The 21444-nt window shown below is 43.4% G+C and overlaps 1 protein-coding gene and 1 long non-coding RNA gene across 6 annotated transcripts in view; one reads left to right on the top strand and one right to left on the bottom strand.

The window, feature by feature from the left end:
- FRMPD4 (FERM and PDZ domain containing 4) overlaps positions 1 to 21444 on the top strand; it is an 829477-nt gene that overhangs the window by 110051 nt on the left and 697982 nt on the right. The gene's annotated exons all lie outside the window — the stretch shown is intronic.
- The window catches only part of LOC144380606 (uncharacterized), a 110432-nt gene continuing 90405 nt past the window's right edge, over positions 1418 to 21444 (bottom strand). The window contains exons 3-4 of one of the 2 annotated variants that reach the window (XR_013444820.1): positions 10632 to 10685; positions 1418 to 1826 (exon numbers count right to left, since the gene is read on the bottom strand). This is a non-coding gene — a long non-coding RNA (uncharacterized LOC144380606). The remainder of the gene's footprint in view (positions 1827 to 10631; positions 10686 to 21444) is intronic. The other variant, XR_013444821.1, reaches the window with a different exon arrangement.

Here is a 21444-nt window from a genome sequence, read left to right as displayed (position 1 = left end):
ATCTTTTTTTTTTAAGATTTTATTTATTTATTTGACAGCACAAGCGGGGGGAGCAGAAGAGGGAGAAGTAGGTTCCCTGCTGAGCAGGGATCCTGATGTGGGGCTCGATCTCAGGCCCCTGGGATCAAGACCTGAACCGAAGGCAGACACTTAACCGACTGAGCCACCCAGGTGCCCCCCTTTTTTTTTCTTTTTAAAGATTTTTTTATTTATTTGACAGAGAGAGAGAGCAGGAACACAAGCAGGGGGAGTGGGAGAGGGAGAAACAGGCTTCCCGCCGAGCAGGGAGCCCGATGTAGGGCTCGATCCCAGGACCCCGGGATCATGACCTGAGCCGAAGGCAGACGCTTAACTGACTGAGCCACCTAGGCATCCCTTCTTTTTTTTTCAAGTAAGCTCTTCGAGACGTGGGTCTCGAACTCATGACTCTGATATCAAGAGTCACAGGCTCCACCGACTGAGCCAGCCAGGTGCCCCTTTTTTTATTTTTATTTTTATTTTTTTTATTTTTTTTTTAAAGATTTTATTTATTTATTTGAGAGAGAGAGAATGAGAGAGACAGCACATGAGAGGGGGGAGGGTCAGAGGGAGAAGCAGACTCCCTGCCGAGCAGGGAGCCCGATGTGGGACTCGATCCAGGGACTCCAGGATCATGACCTGAGCTGAAGGCAGTTGCTTAACCAACTGAGCCACCCAGGCGCCCGGTGCCCCTTTTTTTAAAACAAACTTTATGGAGCATATAGTAGGGTCAACACTATGGAAATGATAATGTACAAAGCAGGCATTATCTCTACATTCACAGAATCCACACTGATGTAAAGACAGACAGTAAAATGAGTAGCTGCACTGCGCTGTGTTGAAGGAAAAGAACATATTACGAGTGAGAATAATGGCAGTGGGAAGCGCCTTTAGACCAAGTGTTCAGGAGTGGCCTCTCTGAGGATGTCATATTCAAGCTGGGAGCTGAAGGTCGCAAAGGAGGCAACCATGTGAAAAGTGGTATGCAAGAGTTCCAGATGGAAGAAAGGCCATGTGAATGGCACTGTGGCAAGAAGGCACATAGCACATTCTATCAAGAAAAGATCAGAAACCTAGTGAGTGAGGTGGGACTGGAGAAGTACCCAAGGGCCCAGTCATACAGGACTTTCTAGTCCGTGGTACAGAACTTATTATAAAAGGAATGGCCAGTCATTAGACAGTATCAAGTAGGGGAGCGACTTGAGCCAATGGTTTTTTGTTTTTTTTTTTTTCTCTTGCTGTGAGGAGATAGGATTAAGGGGATAAGAGCAGACTCCAGGAGAACAGTTAGGAGGGTAATGGGAAGGTCCAAGTGAAAGATAATGGTGGCCTGGACATAGTGAAGATACATCTATTCATACAGTGGTCATTTGTGGAATCCTATGACTGTGCTAGGCAGAATGGAATAAACATGGGTGTTCACATTGCTATTCTGTCCATGTAACATTCCTCTAAGGGAGTTGGAAACAAATAAAATACAGATCAGGAATCAAGTTGGTAATTTGTTGCTGTTTAATAAACATTTATTAATACTTCTCTGTGCCAAGCAGACGGCACCATTTTTCTTTAGAATTTTGAAGGCATTGCTCCCATGTTTATCTTCTTGGTCCCAGGACTGCTGTTGAGAAGACCAAAGCTGTTTTGGTTCTTGATCCCTTGCTTTGACCTGGTTTTTCTCTGCAGAAGCTGGAGGGATCTTCTCTGTTCTGCTCTTTCATGATGACAGGCTTTAGTTTGGGTGTCTGAGCATCCATTTTGCTGAGCACTCCCTGAGCCAATTCAGTGTCAACATGCATGCTTTTCAGTACCTGAAATTAAGAAAATAATTGTATCAATGATTTCGTGTCTCCCATTTTCTCCTTACTTTCTCCATATCTTATTATATCCAGATATTGAACCACTAGACTGGTCCTTTCTCTTTTTTTTTTGTACTTTTGGAACATTGACTCAATTTTATCTCCTAACCCATCCATTGAGCTATTTATTTTTAATTTCTATGAACCCTCCTTTTCTATTTAATCTCTGGATGTTCCTTTTGTACAGGATCTGGTAACCTGGAAATCCAACTGCTTCTTAAACGTACTCTTAATCAACCCACTCTTTTTTTTTTATAATCCCATCCTCTCCCCAACTCCCTGACGTACTTGCCATTGCCAGGTCCTGAGCCTTTGGAGTAACCTAGGCAGGGATCAGCAAACTCTTTCTCTGAAGGACCAGATAGTAACTATTTGAGGCTTTGTGGACCAAGCAGCTGCCTATCACATCACAACCCCTCTCACCTGCTCAGCTCTGCTGCTGTATGAGGGAAGGAGCCACAGACAATACCAAAGTGAATGGATGTGCAACCTTTATTTACTCGCCCCCAGCGTGTGATCTAAATTGAGCTGCGTTGTGGCTCTCCCCGCTGCTCCTTCAGGTTTTCAGCTTCTTTTGGTCTGCTAACTCATCAGCTTCCCATCCAGCTGCTTTCCAGCTTCCCAAGTTTTGTTGCTGTTCTTTGTTTCCCCTCCAATTCTTATTTTGAGATTGTATGTTTTTAATCCTTTCACAGTCCTTTTCCTGGAGTTTCAGGAGCGAAAGTAAATAAATATCTTGTTTCTTCTGTCATCTTTACCTGGACACTGCATTTAAGCAGTAACTAGTCAAGGGTAGAGTGAGGTGTTTACATTCCTTATTTCTGTAATTTGACCCAGACACTGTAGGCCGTTTAAATGATTTTACTTGTTTTACCCTTTTGCAGGGCCCACTAATTCGGGTTCTTCAATCTTTGTTTTCCCTTCTTGTGACACAAAGCTTACTTTTATCTTAGCCTTTATCAAGAAATCTATTTCCAGCAGTTGGTAGGATCTTAGCATTTATAATTTCATGTAAAATTAATAGACCATAGATTTTAGGCAGCACGATCAATGTATGAGGCTAACTTGCAAATGGTGGGTCAGAAAAACAGCTCTCCCAAGGAGAGGCTGGCACCAGCCAAGTATGCTCAGAGAATCTAGAACCAGCTGCTTCTATTTCCACCTTCCAGAAGTGGAACCGAGGCCAGCAGGAGCAGTGGCTGGTCCTTGCACCCTGGAACCTTGAGCCATGGTGGCAAATAGGACAAGAAGCCACTCCCAGAACAACACCTCCCAATAAGCTAGGGATAGCAACACATATATCTTTAAACCATGATTATGCTCCACAATTCTTCCCTTCCTCTCCTAGAACAAAATACAAAAATCTTAGTGTGCTATTGGCCAAGGAAAGAGGGCTGAAAGAGAAATCCACTGTTTTTTCCAACTAGAGAATGCTTCTTCAATATTGCAGGAAATGCCATAGGAGCAGTGGCTTTCTACGATGACTGCACAATCGTGTCACCTGGGGAGCTTTGAAAATCCCAATACCCAGGCCTCACCCTAGATTATTGATATCCGACTCTCAGGGGGCAAGACCTGGGCATTAGCATTTTAAAGCTCCTGTGTGGGTTCCTTATATATTTTGGACATTAAATCTTTATCAGAGATAGGATATGCAAATATTTTTTCCCATTCTGTAAGTTGTCTTTTCATTTTGTGGATTGTTCCCTTTGTTGTGCAGAAACTTTTTTGTTTGGTGTAGTCCTACTGGTCTATTTTGCTTTTGTTGTGTGTGCTTTTGATGTCATGTCCAAGAAATCATTTCTAAACCTAATGTCATGAAGTTTTCCCCTATGTTTTCTTCTAGGAGTTTTATAGTTTCAGGTCTTTTCTTTTAAAGAGAGAGATTGAATGAGAGTGTATGCGAGTGGGGGCAGGCAGAGGGAGAGGGAGAGAAGAATCTTAAGCAGGCTCCTCATCCAGCGCAGAACCCGTTGTAGGGCTCGATCTCATGACCCTGAGATCATAACCTGAGCCAAAACAAAGAGTCCAATGCTTAACTGACTGAGCCACCCAGGTGCCCCTATAGTTTCAGGTCTTACATTTAAGTCTTTAACTCTTTTTGAGTGGATTTTTGTGTATGGTGTAAGGGTCCAATTTCATTCTTTTGCATTTGTATAATCAGTTTTCCCAACACCATTTGTTGAAGAGACCATCCTTTCCCCATTGTGTATTTCTGGCTCCCTTGTCAAAAATCAATCGACTGTGTATGCATGGGTTCATTTCTGAACTCTCTGTTCTGTTCCACTGGTTTATATTTCTGTCTTCACTATGCTGGTGGGCAAAGGATTTGAATAGACATTTAGTTAATAATGAATAATAGCTCAAATTTAGGCACTGTTTTAAGTACTTTCCATATACTATCTCACTTCATCCTCATAGTAACCCTCTGAGGGAAGCATTATCATTTTCATATTTTTACCAATAAGGAAACTGAGGCACAGGGAGGTTAACTTACTTGTTTAAGGTTACACACAGGACATAAGTGGCAGAGCTGGGACTCCATTTCTGGGGTTCAAAGTCATGGCTGCACTGCTTCTACATTTAGTTTTGTAAATGGATGATGTCTTTATGAAAAATAATGAAATTATAACAAAACAAATATAAAACTGAGCAGAAATATAAATCCTTGAGCACAGCATGACTCCATAATTTTTTTTAATCTTAATTTTAAAATACCCATGGCTTGAAAAACAAAGTTTTGAAGTTTGGTCCACAATTTCATTTGCTTTTAAGACCCGAACTGAACAAATGTAAGGTGATACATAATCTCTTCTTACTCCTCATAGTATAAATATTCACATTTTTGGTGGCATAGTTATCGGGTTTTACTACTCCTTGCTGTGGCAGACTCTGCTGGGGCTGTTACACAATATATGGCGGTGGAAATCCAGCGTGCTGTGTACCAAATATTTCCAGCTCTCCACTCTCTGGGCACATTGTAGGGTTGCAATTCCCTTCGCCTTGGAAGTTAGGTGTGACCACGTGACTTGATTTGGCCAGTGAATTGTGACCAGGTGTGATACATGTAACTTCCAAGCAGAAGTTTGAGGAGGCAGTTTGCAATCAGCTTTAGCCGTCTTTCCCTCGGGAACTCTGACTAGCTATGCTTTTGATAATGTGTGCTCTGACAGCCTGAGACCTGGAGAGGTTGCAAAGCAGAGCCCCACCACCCTGGATCTTGCAGGTCTTTATTACTAGAGCATAATCTAACCTATTCTGACAGTTACAATGATATGAGCGCCACCTTATCTTTCTAAAATCTGAAAGATTCTGACTTCCGAAACAGATCCAGTGCCAAGGATTTCAGACAAGAGATTGTGGATCTTTATTTGAATATACGAAATTGGCATTTTTTTCCCCAAGAAAGTCCAAACTGTGTCCATGCTTTGAGCATAGCCATTTCCTGAAGAGTAAACTAGCACCTGAGCAGTGTCCTCTGCACTGAGCTCTTGGAAGTCAGGGGTTGTCTCATTTATCTGGGTAGTCGCCATGCCTGATGGGGGGGTGATCACTTAGTACACGGGCACTGAAAACATCCGTGGCACAAAGACCGTGCCTGGAGCTTGAGGCTCCAGGGGAAAGAGCAGAGGATGTATAAGAGGTGAAGGCGCAAGTTATCTATTTCATCTACTCCACAATTTGGCCTTGTTCAAATAATGAACTGGAGGCCTAGCAAATCCTGTGTGAAAGGACAATATAATGGCTGTAAGTAAATGTTCATGTGTTGATATCAAGATTAACTGAAGTAATTAGAACAAGTAAGACTCTTAGCACAGAAGTGGTTTATAGTGAACTTGTAGTCATTTTGGCTATTAATGAAACAAAATAGGTAGCAATCCTTATGAAACTCTGTGTAAGAGGGGGAAAACTAGCTAACACTATGGTTTTTAAACCGTGCTTTACTGCGTTCCATGGATTCTGAAGCACCTCTTAATAGCCCTGTGGTGGGAAATCTCAGAGCCCCGGGGAGGCCAAGGGCGGGTAGGGCCTGAACCATCACTGCTCCAAGCTCAGCAGCTGTGCTTTACAGCCATCATGGATTAGTTTCCACCTAGGACTTTTTGTTTGAAGAAAGGATCCTGTGGATAAAAACGTTGAAAGCCATTAGAGTGATGCATATATTTTTTTTAGTTTATTTGACAGAGAGAGAGAGAGCACAAGCAGGGGGAGTGGCAGGCAGAGGGAGAGGGAGAAGCACACCCCCCTCCCCGACTGAGCTGGAAGCCCCATGTGGGGCTCGATCCCAGGACCCCAGGATCATGACCTGAGCCGAAGGCAGATGCTTAACTGACTGAGCCACCAGGCGCCCCGAGTGATGCATTTTAGAGAGACCTTCGGCAACAAGTGGTGAAAACCAAGGCTTTTTGATAAATTTCATTTTAAGATAAATGAATTAGTTATTCATAGTATTCTGGTATTCTGGCTAATTAAGGTTTTAATGTCTCATGTTGACATAACATTTAAAAAAATACTAAATGCTCTAGCAATCATGAGCATATGGATCCTTACAACATTTTCCCTGCCTCCTCAAAAACCAAGTAATAGATTTGGAAATTTGTAGGTTAATCACATGAGAGTTCCCCTGTGTTAGAATTTAATGAGATGTTACTTAAAGCTCCTAGACTCTCCTCCTTGGCTCATGATTAAGGGCCTTGAAGGGCACGCTCTTAGTATTCTGATTTAAGGTAGAATTAGAGACTTTGAGAAAAGGCCATTGGGTGGATTCCATTTTCAAGGTGCCATTTATGTGATAAATGGGAAGTCACTGAGTGACATTAGCTCAGTCTGGCTTATGAATTGTGTAGAGTGTTGCCGGGGTGTATAAGGGGAATATATAAAGAAGCTGTCCCCTCATGAACTGACTGACCCATGAGGTCTCACAGTAAGATGCTGTTCCTACTCACTCTTCCTCACTGTTGGTACTTCAAGGAGTCCTTTTCTGGGAGCCCTTGTGGGGAAAACAAAAGAGACTTTAAACTCTCAGAGAGTATTTGTTCAGTAGTGGAAGAGGAAGGAGGGCTGCTCACAACACCTAATCTAAGTTAGAGACTTCCGGAAGGTGGCATGTTTCCAAAGACAAATCTGATTGTTTTGAAGTTTTGTCTGGGGAGAGCCCTGAAAAAGTGTTTATGTTTGTGTTGGTGAGGTGCAGCTAGAGGGGGAATGGAGTGTTCCCCTTTTCCTCTTTTCACCCATCCAGAATGTCACTGATTTCCAGGATTCTCAAATGAGACCAATATCATTAGAAGTCTACTTGAGGTCACGTAGAGGCTCAGCGAGGGCTGCAGTTAGCCTAGGACCATGATCACCCTGAACAACGTTATCAGAGGGTGGGGAAAAGTGTAACCCGGGCCCCAACTGGCTCAAATGGTCTTTTGAACAAGCACTCAGTTCTATGCAGGAAAAAAAATCAGTGACAGGCATTTTCACATCCCATCCAATATAAGTCTCTTTGGTGGTAATTATTATTATTTTTAAAGATTAAAAGTAATCTCTACACCCACCGTAGGGCTCAAACCTACAACCCTGAGATCAAGAGTCACAAGCTCCACCAACTGAGCCAGCCAGCCAGCCAGGTGCCCCATTTGGAGAGATTCTGTCTCTCCCTCTCCCTCTCCCCATTTCCCCACCTTCTCTCCCTCTCTAACAAGGAAGAAAGAAAGTACTTTGAGGATAGAATTGACTGAACTATTTAAAGCTGGATGCGGGAGTTGCAACTGAAAAAGATACTACATATTTTTTGCCCATGTCAGTAAATCTGGTATACACAATATGTGACTTTGGTGAACAAAGAGATGCTGGGATGTCATTAATTACAGTAATAAGAGAACAATGTGGTTAAGAGAGTGTTCACAAGTTGTCCCATTAGCACCTCCTAAAAATAATCATCATGGCTGAAGTGCTTTTTTCATGTGGAAAGCTTAATAATTAAAACAAAACAACCAAGAGCAGGAGAATCTTTAAGTAAAGGTGAGGGAGGAAGAAAGGTGAATTTTTTACCACCACATTTTTCGGTGCTGTGGTCCACTATTACCACCAGCTGGCTGCAACTTCTGTAAATAATGCAAATCCTTTCTACTGTCATCCTGGGGTCTTGCCCTTAGTGTTCTGCAGTTTGCATTGCTGTTCTCTGTCATTCTGTCTTTCATTATAGGATCATAAACTGATTGTAGGAACTGCTGATTTCTCACTGAGGATTTGTTCTTGACCTTGTTGGTGTCCTTTGGGGGCATTTTAGCAGAGTAGAAAACTCTTATCACTAGGGACTAGCCTAAAATTCCTCCAAAACATCCACAATGACAACAAGAACCAGAAAACCATTTATTAGGAATAAGCCAGACACTGTCTTAGGCGGTGATAAAGTGAATTCTTATATTGGGCCCGCAAAACAGAGGCCGCCCCAGTGGCTCAGCCCACATAGCAAATCTAAACCTAGGTCACCCTGCACTTACAGGAAGCACCTCATTGGCAAGGAAACCTAATATGAATCACAGTCTTCTAACTCAGCTTCAGCTAGCTTCCCTTACCCTAGAAAATAGAAGTTTATACATTTTATTTCATTTAAACCTCACTACTTACTAAGTGGTTATCACTTCACAGATGGCAAAATTGAATTTCCAGACGATTAGTCTCAGGCTTTTTACTACACTACAGGAAATTTCTAAAATGTATGACAAAGAAAGGGGTCTTTTGAGCCCAGATTTCGGAAGGACAAGTAAGAGGCCACGGAGGGGGCTGGCAGAGGTAGGCTGCTCTTTCCAGCTTCTCCCAGCTGTGAGCCTCGGTGACTTCACATTTTAGGCTCATCTTTGCCAAGCTGCAGAATCAGTTCGGACACCTGTGGGCGGCATGTTAATGGTTATGGGGCTTAGGATACGCTACCCCCAAATCTGGCACCTCAGCATTTGAATATTTTAAGCTGAAGGAATTTGAGAAAAGGCAGGCATAGGAAGGACTGTCTGATTGTTCCTTGAAGCAGGTCAGAGAACCCTGGGAGAGGTACCCTCCTTCTACGTGGAGGAAAGGAGCATCCTTATCTCTGAAGGTAGAGAGGTACTGAGAAGAACTGAAGGAATGGGCCTAGCTAGGCTTCCCCGGGTTTACTACCCTTAGCTTTTATATTTCCTTCTGTCCTATCACATTTTTCTATGACTTTCGGTTCTTAAACTGAGCATAAAAATACTCAGGTGTAATGGTTCCTTCAGGTCTTCATTTCATTACGGAGGCTCCTATATCACATAAAACTTGTATTACATAAATTTAGATGCTTTTCTTTTTGATAATCTGCCTTTTGTTATAGGGGTCCCAGCTGAAAACCTTGAAGGATAGAAGGAAGAGAATATATTTTTCCTCCTCTGTGATGGCTCACACCCTCTGGAAGATGAGCTCTAGAGTTCTCAACTGCCTGCCATATGCTTGATCGTGGGTGTGACGTCAGAGCCAGAGCCTTCCTGACGCCCTCCCCCTGGCCTCCTGCTATCCTATCTGTAACTCATTGGCCAGTTCCATTCAGTTTCCTTGTTAGCATGCTGTTTTCCTCCCTGGGACTGTAGGCCACTCTGTTCTCTGTTTCTTGCTTTCCAAAAGGTGGGATTATAATACATTCAATTAAAGATGTATGTGAGGCTTAGAGAGGGGAGGACTGCTTTAGAGAACATTAGCTACTCAAATAGAATGTAGAGCCATTCCCTTAGAAAATGCCGAATATTGGGGTGCCTGGGTGGCTCAGTCAGTTAAGTGTCCAATTCTTTTTTTTTTTCTTTAAGATTTTTATTTATTTGAGAGAGAGTGAGTGAGAGAGAGAACACAAGCTGGGGGGGTGTGGAGAGGCAGAGGGAGAGGGAGAAGCAGACTCCCCGTTGAGCAGGGAGCCTGGTGCGGGGCTCGATCCCAGGACCATGACCTGAGCTGAAGGCAGACACTTAACTGACTGAGCCACCCAGGTGCCCCAGTGTCCAATTCTTGATTTCGGCTCAGGTTATGATCTCAGAGTTGTGAGATGGAGCCCCGCATCGGGATCCACGCTAGGTGTGGAGCCTGTTTAAGATTCTCTCTCCCTCTCCCTCTGCTCCAACCGCCACTACCTCTCTCTCTCTAAAAAAAGAAAAAAAAGAAAACAACAACAACATTGAATATAGTAACAAGAGGAGGTCACTTCACTATTAGTACATAGATAAACCCTTAGTGGGATTCACTGGTGCTACGGTCCCATGATAACTGGATGCACTTTTTAAATGACCCTCTAGTGTAACCTAATTCTTCCTTCTGTGTAGAAAATTCCTTGAAACCTTCTTTTATATCTGTTTTAAATAGCATCTTTATTCTTTTCATTTTTCATTTTTGGCCTTTCAGAAAATAAACTCAGAATGTTTCAAGAGCATTAGAATTTTCCCCCCCATGTTAAAGTTAGAGAACTGAGATAGAATTGTCACTGAATAGAGGCAGGCAGGCTACTAACATATGTTCCAGAATTTGGCCCTCAGGTTTGGAGTTTCAGAAATGGGAATTGTGTGGTACTCGGAGTCAGCCTTAAATGTAACCTAACCATACTCATAAGAGGCTGGTTTATCATCAGAGTCAGAATTTGTGTACCGTGAGGTACAGGAAGACTAGAATATCTGTTGTATCTGATATTGCATTTTCTCCCTTACAGAAAAGCTGTGGTTTTTGTGGAAAAGCCAGAAAAATAAGTAAGAAAAAGCTAGATGAACTCACCGGCTGGCCTCCTTTCCCTCTAGATCCCTTGAATATTAACTTCCTTGATAGAACCTGTTAAAGGATAATTTTTAACAATGGTAAACTCATGACTCTCATACAAATGGAAAATGAACACATGAAATATCTGATGTAGCTCATTAATTAAATGAGGGCCCCAGGAAGATGCTATGACCAGTTCAAAGTACAGTTTATATGAAGTAAAGAAGTGTTGAAATGAATTTACAAATGGAAACAAAACTGGGTTTTCCCATGGGGTGTGATTGAGGGAGTTGATTGAACTACCACCAGACAATTTATTTGCACGTCTTGGGCAAGACTTATTTTACACTGCTATTACCTACAATTTATAGAGTCATAAAACAGCTCAAAGGAAATGAAAGGCTAGAAGCAGCCCACAAGACTGTGTTCTACACAATCCATAGTTTTTACTTTGGAGATACCTAGTAACCTTTTCTGCTTATTTCAGATTTTCTTATAAACTTGTCTGACCTCTTCTTCTTGCAGACAGTCATTATCTTGAAGATCAATTGTAGAACTGATTTCTCCCAGCCTTGAGACACCTTTCTTCCCTCCCTTCTCCACTGGCCAATTAAGAGTCCTTAGCAATATACCCTAAGGAAGTAGCTTTTAGTATTTAAAGCACCCCTCAATTGGCCTTTTGTGCCATTAAAAATCAGCACTTAATACATTTGATTCCCAAACCTGGTTGATCAGAATCATCTTGGATTTTCAGGAATATAGACATCCAGGTCCATCTCTGGATTTTCTGATCCAGGTTCTTGAGGATTGGTTCTTGAGGGACATACATGTCTTTAACAAAAGCTCATGTTAGGAGTCTGTGGATATACTCTGGCTTAGAGACCAAGGGCCCTGAAAGGAAAAAATGCCAGCCTTGATTTGGGGGGTGGGGGATTGGGCCAGAGGAATATTTGAAGTGAAAGTGGCAGGACCTAGTGACCAAGGACTATTGTAGTGGATGGTGGGGGAGGAGGAGGAATTTTCATGAGTTGAGGATAGCTTCCAGTCACTGAGCAACTTGGATGGTGGTAAGGCTCATTATCATCTTCATAATATTTAAATCATTAGACACTCACGTTAGTATAGCTTTTCTCTCTACCAGCATTTACCATTACTTTAGAAAGTTGCATTTTGTGATAGAGTGTAATTCTCTATATTGCCTATATACTATTTTATACCAAAAACCAATGAAAATAAAAGTTACGGTTGGTAGTGATGGGGTTTTGGAATATAGGTGAGGTTCAGTGAGATGAGGTCCGGAGCCGGCAACCAAGAAAGAATTCTTGAGACGTCTTTGGTGCAAAATGGTGGTTTTATTAAAACACGGGGACAGGACCCGTGGGCAGAAAAAGCTGCTGCACCGGGGTCATGAGGGATGGCTGATTATATACTTGGGAGTTGGGGGAGGTAAGGAAGAGGGAGGTTTTCAAAAGGATTTTCATATGTTAAAGAAGACTCCCAGGACACCAGAGGCCTTGCCATTGTCAAGGTTGTTTTTCCCTCTAGCAAGTTATTAACATGAAGATAGTTGGGAGCTTCCTGGAGGAACATTACACTCTGCCCGCTTCAAGTATCTGTCAATGGGCTGCAGGTTATAAGGACATTTAATTGTATCTACATTTCCTTCTGGAAGCTAGGTTATTGATAGAAATGCTTTGTTCTTACAAATTGCTAAGACATTTGTAAACTGAGGGAGACTCATGTTTTGCAGGATTGTGTTCTCTGTAAGTTAACTATTTGTTTTTCCTTTCCTTAGCTTTGGGGCAGCCAGGAGTGCCTGAGGAATGTCACACAGATCCCATCTTGGGGGGCTTGTGGGGTGTTGGCTTCTGCTTTGTCCTCAGCTTGCCTTCTGTTCCCTCATCAGTAGGTTTTTTGTTTGTCTGTTTGAAGTAGGCTCCATGCCCAGCATAGGGCCCAAGCATGGCTTGAACTCACAACCCTGAGCTGAGATCAAGACGTGAACTGAGATCAAGAGTCAGACACTTAACTGACTGAGCTATCCAGGCGCCCCTGGTTGGTAGTTTCAAACTCCATTAAATTTAATTTAATGGGCATTAAAAACATGCAAAAAGGGGTGCCTGGCTGGCTTAGCCAGTGGAGCATGTGACTCTTGATCTCAGGGTCGAGAGTTCAGGCCCCATGTTGGGCCTAGAGCTTTAAAAAAAAAAAGAGAGAGAGAGATTATGAAAAAATCATGCAAAAAAAAAAAAAAAAAATCAAAATGTAGTTTGTGTCCTGAAAAGAAATCTTAAATGGAAATCCCAAACTATTATTTCAGGTTGTATTTGTGATATTGTAATGTTGGGGAGGAAAAAGTTTTCCTCGACCCTCTGGGGTCCCTGGCTGGGTCTGAAAATTAAACTGACAAAGAGATTAACAGGAGGAAAGCATAGCCAAATGTATTTAATGTAAGCTATATGTGATTCGGGAGCTCTCAGAAGGAAGTGAAGACCCAAAGAAATTAGACCTGAGTATTAAACGAGGGGCACCGAGGAGTTAGCAAGACCTGTTTGTTCACATTCTTCTCCCTTTGTCTTCAGAGATAAGGATACTCCTTTCTTTTGGGTATAGGGAGGCCCCCACTCACCTGAGGGTTTTATGACCTGGTTTAGAGCAGAATGGGGTGGGGAGGGCCAAGAGTGACCCTCTTGTTTCTGTTGTCTTCTCAAACTCCTTTATCTTCAATATGCCAAGATGCCATGTTTTAGGGTAGCGTGTTCTGATCCCATCAGTAATTTATGGTAAGAAATATACATTTGGTCTTTGTCCAGTTCCTGGCACAGAGCTCCTAAAGTCCTAGTAATTTCCTAAGCCACAGAATGATAAATGCCTTTTGTTACTCATAACAAGTCCCTTTCAAGCATGCCTGAGTTTGCTAATGAGGTTAACTTTTGAAAAGCCCCAGGTGTTCTAAGGATGGGGGCTGGCAGTCTGGGGAACCTATCTTGATTTGAGGTTTCAATTTTCAGCCCCTTCCCTCCGGGGAGGGAAAAGGGGCTGGAGGTTGAATCAATCACAAACAGCCATTGATTTAACCAGTCGTGCTGTGTAATGAAGCCCCCACAAAACCCCAAAGAACGGGGTTCAGAGAGCATCCATGATGAACAAGAAGCATCCGTATGTCAAAGGGTGACACACCCCAAACTCCATGAGAACAGAAGCTCTTGTGCTCGGGACCCTTCTGGACTGACCCCTATGTATCTCTTCATCTGGCTGTTACTTGTGTCCTTGAATATCCTCTGTAATAAACCAGTAATCTAGAAAAACTGAATTCTGTTCTGTGAGCTCCTCTAGCAAATTAATGGAAACCAAGGAGTCATGGAGACCTCCAATCAGTGAGAATGAATTGTAGGACATTCAGCCAGTGTCACAGAATTGCTCGCTGTGTGGAAAACCCACACATTTGGTGTCAGAAGTGAAGTGGTGTTGTTGCAGAGTAGTGAGTGAAGGAGACACAGGAGTGTGTTTTTCTTTATAGTATTTCTTTAAACAGTTTCCATAAGTGAAGTAGACACGCTTTGTTCTCAACACAAGTACTTTCTTTCTTTTTTTTTTTTTAAGATTTTATTTATTTGAGAGAGAGAGTGAGAGAGCAGGAGCTGGGGGCGGGGCAGAGGAAGAGGGAGACGCAGACTCCCTGCTGAGCAGGGAGCCCGACGACGCGGGGCTCAATCCCAGGACCCTGGGATCATGACCTGAGCCAAAGGCAGATGCTTAACCAACTGAGCCACCCAGGCGCCCTCAACACAAGTACTTTCTATAAACGATATAAAAGGCCTTAATTGACATATGCTCTGTCTCATAGGGGAAAAAAATCACCTCAGCAAAAAGTAATTGATGATGCCACAGGCAGTGCTGTTAGAGGTTCAAGTGTCTCAAATGATGGGGCATCATTCAACAATTCAAGAAACCCTAATCCATCAGTGTTGAAAAGGAACAACATGCACAGAAAATAGCAGGTGTGTTAGCCTTTTCAGCAGATGGGGTGTGCATCCCAGAACGGGCCCAGCATATTACACATATTACAGCACTGATTATTATACTGTTGGGGAATAATATGTCAATATGGAGATGCTCCCTTGTGGCGCATTTAGGATTTCCTGTCATTCCCCTTTCTTTTCCTTCCTCCAGTTTTCCTTTCCAGCTGGTGTGTGCATGCTTGCGTGCGCACGTGCGTGTGTGTTGCCAGGGACCATTTGGATCTTAAAGGCTGAAAAGTAAGTCAAGTTCTTTTTTCCCAGGGGTTGACCAGTTACCAGCCACTTCCTTCTTCTGGCTGTCATTGCATTCAGTCTGTCATTGGCAAGGCCACACATTGCCACCAAAGAGCACCTGAGAAGCAGTCTGAAACTGAGATGCACTGATCCATATCAAGGAATTGTTAAAGACCATGGCCAGTTACCAGTTTTCTGGCACAATTTTCTAGGCATTTTTATGGCTTTAAGCATGGTTAAAAATTTTGATGTCCACATAGATACTTGAGGATTTAAATCTCCTATAATACAAAGATGGATGTGCCCTTTTTTTTCAGATGTATTTTGCCTTTATTCTGTAGTCTAATCCTGCAATTTACTCTTGCTAAAGCTCTGCCTTGTGCATGTCATCCGCTCAGCACCAGATGCACATCTTGATCATAGCATTCATCACAGAGTAGTGAAGCATATTAAATTCATGTGTGTGTATATATCTGCTCCCTCTTTGGAGGTACTTCCTATTCTATTCATTTTCATATCTGCACTGTCTAGCACAATGCTCAATACATATTTGAGTTAAATTTAATTTATTCCCTATTGCCTGAAGGGATGAAGTCCAAACTCTTTAGCCTGATAATCAAAACCTTATTTAACTTCTCACCTTACTGTCCTTTGATTACCTACTCATAACCAGTATGTGGAACAAGAAGGACTTAGGGGGTGGAATCTTAAAGCAACTTTAGTTTTGCTTCCTTTATCCCTCTAAATCCGCTCTGTAGAGTTGTGTTTTACTGTTATCTAGAGACTCTTTGATAATACAAATCCCTATGGTCATTTCAGGTTGCACAATACAATCTGAATCCGGTAATTCAAATGTCTGGTGCCATCAGACTTGTGCCTGAGCTTAAACCTCCTGCGGCCAGAGGCTGTGCTTGACTGGCTTCTCCTGTCTTCTCTGAAGTTTCTCTTCCCCTCTCAGATTGTGAGCCATGGTTTCTGATTCCTCCAGAGTGGAAAAGGAGACAGAAGAGGGGTAGGCAAGAAAACGTTGTGTGTGTGCAAGCAACTGATTTATTCAGAGTGTAGTACTGTCTACTTTGTAAGACTTGAGAAAGAACCAAATGGGATAAATATACAGTTAATACTAAAGATGATTCAGATACTTAGGCAGAATTTCCCTCTTAACCCTTTCACAAGTATTTTAAAAAGTCAAAATTGATGAGTAGAATAAATACAAAAGGAAGAATTTTGTCTACTGAAAAGAAGACTGTCCACCTCGCACCAATGATGGTTCAGCCTATAGCAAGGCGCTTCTAGTCTTCCTGTAGACCTGGGTGGGGGGTGGTGGTTTAGAGCCGTTAATGTCCCCAAGTTACAATTACCTTGCTCTTTCCAGGCTTTTCAGCACATCTGTGTGTTTCCCCAGTAAGTCCTATAGTTGTTCCATGTTGCAACTAAAACTCATCTCTGGATCAGGAATCTGTTCGCTACATTTAAGGTCACCAAATATGCAAGTCTGTACATCTTATGAAGTTGACTGGTCTTTATCTGCTATTCTAAATGCCAAGAACTGTCAGCTAGGAGGGAGAGCTCAGCCTGTGCTGAAAGACACAATGATATATTTGTACGTAACATCTACAGAACAACTCAGTATTTCAGGAAACTTCTTACTTGACTGGTACTGCCAGACAGGTCTACCTTGGTGTCCTCTCTAGGCAGAGATATAAAGTTGATTTTTTTTTTCTTTTTCTTTTTTCCTTTCTCTCCCTCTCTCTCTCTTTTTTTTTTTTTTTTTGTATCTTGAACAATTTCATCTGTCCTTGTTATTCATTTCTTAGCCCTGACAAATCTGGAAATACCTCCAGCTTCTCCCTGCTAAGTCTGTTTGCCCCTCCCAGTGGTCCTCTTACACAGGATTAAAGCCACGCCATGCCTGCTCACCCTCATACAGTCGCTGACATCTAGTCCCTGGGAAGCACTTCTGCATTTTCCTTCCTGACAGACACTAAGAGTTCAGATCCACCCCAGTGACCCCCTCCAGCACGCAGCACTTTCAGAGAAGCTAGCCAGCTCACCTTTCACGCTTCAGAGTTTTCAAGTGTGAGTCAAACACTCAAACTGGAGGGCACTCATCTTAATTCCCCTGAGGACTCCTTTGGATGATCTTTTCCCCCAGGCATCCCTCCACATTTCACTCCTGATTTGCCTGGTCCAGGCAGGAGAAAGAAAGTACACGGACAATATGAACAGAGTATCACTGTGAAACATTTCACAGAAGTTGTTAGCTAGATAAACAGGTGTTAATGACTGAAGAGATAAGAGGTGGACCCTGGGAGGTAGCAGAGGTAGCCGTCTGCTAAAAGCTACCACCATCTCTATGGCTGAGGGATCAGAGGGAAGAGGTTGCCGTTATTAGAATTCAGAAACTAAGAGAGGGAGCCTCACAAAGCTGGTGTCTCTGCCACCCATACTTCTGGGGAGGGCCAGTGTTCAGCCACAGGATCAAACTGCTGCTGCAGTGAGGAGGCGTTCCTGAGGCGCCCCTAGGGATCCGCATGCCCATGGCCGACCCTTAGGAGAGCAAACCCGTCCTCATCTTCCGCCTCCAGGCTTCTGGGTGCTCTCTAGTGCCCCTATGGAAAGAGCCTATCAGGAGGAGGCTGGCAAAGCAGGAACAGACCCAGAGATCCAGCATCACAGAGCAGAGGATGGAAGAGTAGGTTTTCAGCCGGATGACAGAGACTTTCCTGGCACAGCACCTCTTGGGGTGGGGCTGGACTCATAGCATGTCAACAGCACATTGTCTTCAACAATCCTTGAAACCCCTCTCATGAGGCTTGTGGCCCCCCCACCATTCCCCCTGGAGGGGCCAGGGTTCCCGGTAGAGTTTCTGCCCCCCCCCCCCCCCCCCGCCATAGTCTGTGTAGGTGGCTGGGTTAAGGGTCAGGTAGCTGGTTTTTGGACACCTCTTTTAAAAATTTCTCTTATGCCCAAACACTTTCATTTTAAATATGATCTCTACTGTTTCTTATTACCCTGTTCTATAGCTTTAACTGCCTCCAGCTGCCTCGGTTTCTTCAATATCTACCCCCTCCTCGCCCCTCCCACCTCCACCATTACCACCACTAATAAGCAAAATGTGTGCCAGTGTTCTTTCTTGCCTTATCTTCCTTATTTTTTATTTATCTAATTTCTTTCAGTACCCGTACTGGGGTTGGTGAGATAACAGAAAGGATAGAATTATTAAGTTGGACATGAATCAGAGATTTCAATAATTTCTTTTCCTTTTCTTTTGTTTTTCTTTCTTTTTTTTGTAGATCTCATTAATTTCTAAGATACAAATTGTGAGGCTTGGAGAGGGCTGGAGCCACCACTCACCGCGTGTCCTCTTGTGTAGGATGCACTGTGTGAGACGCTGAACATGTGGGGCTCCAAAGCATATATGCTGCCAATTGATTATACAGTAGGAAGCTGTCTTGGACACAGAACATGTATACTTAGTCACATGGCTTAGATGACATTTCCATGCCCTATAAGTCCGTAGAGTCCAGGCCTGTTTGCCATAAAGCATCCTAGACAGATCAGGTATACCTTGCTAAAAGAATTTTATAAATAAGAAATCTCTAACCAGCCATTAATTTGCCAGGAAGTCTGTCAGTAGCATGTTTTCACAAGGATTTATCCAGGTAAACTTTCTTTCAAGAAAGACAATGGATTGCAGGACTGCAACCATTTCCTTTCCAAGGAACATTTCCGGTCCAGCAAGTAAGATGGAACTGAATGCTAAATATGTTGATTGAAGACGAGTGGAACAGAAGGAGCAGAGATGCATGGACAAGCTCATTTGTGTTGGATCTGACCGGTGTTTTCCTTAAGAAGGTAGGGGGAGTCTAGGCCAAAACTGGTAAGCCTCAAGCAAGGAACTGGAGGGAAACTGGTGACTCCTTTTTTTTTTTTTTTAAAGATTTTATTTATTTATTTGTCAGAGAGAGAGAGAGAGAGCATGAGAGTCGGGCAGAGGGAGGAGCAGGCTCCCTGCTGAGCAGGGAGCCCGATGTGGGGCTCGATCTCAGGACCCTGGGATCATGACCTGAACCAAAGGCAGACACTTAACTGACTGAGCCACCCAGGCATCCCAAAGCTGGTGACTCTTTTTTTTCTTTTTTTAAGATTTTATTTATTAGAGAGTGAGCGAAATAGTGAGAGAGAGAGAGAACTATTGGTGGGAGGAGCAGAGGGAGAGGGAGAAGCAGGCTCCCAGCTGAGCAGGGAGCCCGATGTGAGGCTAGATCCCGGGACTCCGGGATCATGACCTGAACCAAAGGCAGACACTTAACCGACTAAGCCACCCAGGCGCCCCTCAAAGCTGGTGACTCTTAACAGAAGTCAGCAGATACATTGTAAGGGAGGTTTGGGGGTAGGGAATGGTAGGAGGCAGAACCAGCTTTAAGCTCCAGACTGCAGAGAGGAAATAAGTCCCTAGGGATCATGTAGTCCAACCCTTCTTTTTAAAGACAAATAGACTACACTGATTTGCCCCCAGGTTGTTCCGAGTTTGTTAGATGTGCTATGGGAGATCTCCTACGAGGTGTTTCCCAAATTTGGCTGGTCTTAAGATTCGCCTAGGAGATGGGGGAAGCTTTTAAAAAATGTGAAATCCTGGCTCCCACCTCAGACCTACTTGGATCAGAATTTTGGGGGTGGGGCTGGAATTCAGGATTTTTAAGATGCTCCCGAAGAATGCTCTAATGATCTTGGTGGTTTGAGGACCACTTCCCTGTACTACAGATCAAGCACAGTATGACTGGGTTGCCTGGGTGGCTCAGTCAGTGAACCGTCTGCCTTTGGCTCAGGTCATGATCCCAGGGTCCTGGGATCTAGTCCCGTGTCCCGCTCCCTGCTCAGCGGGGAGCCTGCTTCTCTCTCTCCCTCTGTCCCTTCCCCCCGTTTATGCTCTGTCTCAAATAAATAAAATATTTAAAAAAAACACAGTAGGACTTCCCATGTTGTCCTGTTTGGGAACTATAACACCTAGTCAGTAAGACTCTAGGCCCTTTGGGTTCTGAACCAGCCTTTCCCTCAGAGTCCTGATATCCTGTGAAATGTGTGGTCCATACCATTTGGCACTAGGCAATTACTACTGCAGATAGTTATTTTTCTATTTATAATTACTCTTGTACTAGTCTTCCATTGCTGCTGTGACAAATTACCATGAACCTAGTGGTTTTGAGAATGCAAATTTATCATCTTTTTTTTTTTTTTAAAGATTTTATATATTTATTTGACAGAGAGAGACACAGCGAGAGAGGGAACACAAGCAGGGGGAGTGGGAGAGGGAGAAGCAGGCTTCCCACCGAGCAGGGAGCCCGATGTGGGGCTCGATCCCAGGACCCTGAGATCATGACCTGAGCCGAAAGCAGATGCTTAACAGCTGAGCCACCCAGGCGCCCCGCAAATTTATCATCTTACAATCCTGGAGGTCAGAAATCAGAAATGGTTCTCACAAGGCTAAAAATCAAAGTGTTGGTAGGGCTTTATTCCATTCTGGAGGCTCGAGGAGAGAATTTATCTCCTCGTCCTTTCTGGCTTCTAATGGGCAACCCATATTCCTTGGCTGGGTCTGCCTCCCTCCATCCTCAAAGCTAGCAACAGCAGGCTAAGTCTATGTCACCCTACCATTTCTTTAGTTCTTCTCTGCCTCCCCGTTCCACACGTAGGGACTACCACTACAGTAGTCCCTCCTTACCAGTGGTTTCACTTTCTATGGTTTCAGTTACCTGTGGTCAACAGCAGTCTGGAAGCAGATGCTCCTCCTCCTAACACATCATCAGCAGGTCAGTAGTAGCCTAAGGCTGTGTCTCGCAATGCCCACGTCATTCATCTCACTTCATCTTATCACATAGGCATTTTGATCATCTTACGTCACAAGAAGATTGAGTACTATACGAGAAGATATTTTGAGAGACCACATTCACATAACTTTTATTACAGTATATTGTTGTAATTTTATTGTATTATTAGTTGTTAATCTTTTAGTGTGCCTAATTTATAAGCTAAACTACTATAGGTATATATGTATAGGAAAAAAACATAGTATGTACAGATCTTCCTTAGCTTGTGATGGCATTATGTCCTGATAAATCCATCGTATGTTGAAGATATCAAAAGCTGAAACTCATTTTTTAAAAGATTTATTTACCGGGCGCCTGGGTGGCTCAGTCATTAAGCGTCTGCCCTCGGCTCAGGTCATGATCCCAGGGTCCTGGGATTGAGCCCCGCATCGGGCTCCCTGCTCTGCAGGAAGCCTGCTTCTCCCTCTCCCACTCCCCCTGCTTGTGTTCCCTCTCTCGCTGTCTCTCTCTCTGTCAAATAAATAAATAAAATCTTAAAAAAAATAAATAAAAGATTTACTTATTTGAGAGAGAGTGCTTATGAGTGGGGTGAGGGGCAGAGGGAGAGAAACTCAAGCAGACTCCCCACTCAGCACGGAGCCCGATGTGGGGCTCAGTCCCATGACCCATGAGAGCATGACCTGGCCCAAAATCACAAGTCGGACGCTTAACCTACTGAGCCACCCAGGTGCCCCTTGAAATGCA

Source organism: Halichoerus grypus, chromosome X (assembly GCF_964656455.1).
Source record: "Halichoerus grypus chromosome X, mHalGry1.hap1.1, whole genome shotgun sequence".
Lineage (NCBI taxonomy): Eukaryota > Metazoa > Chordata > Mammalia > Carnivora > Phocidae > Halichoerus > Halichoerus grypus.
The sequence above is the reverse complement of the archived record's forward strand: the minus strand, read 5'-3'. Positions and strand labels throughout refer to the sequence as shown.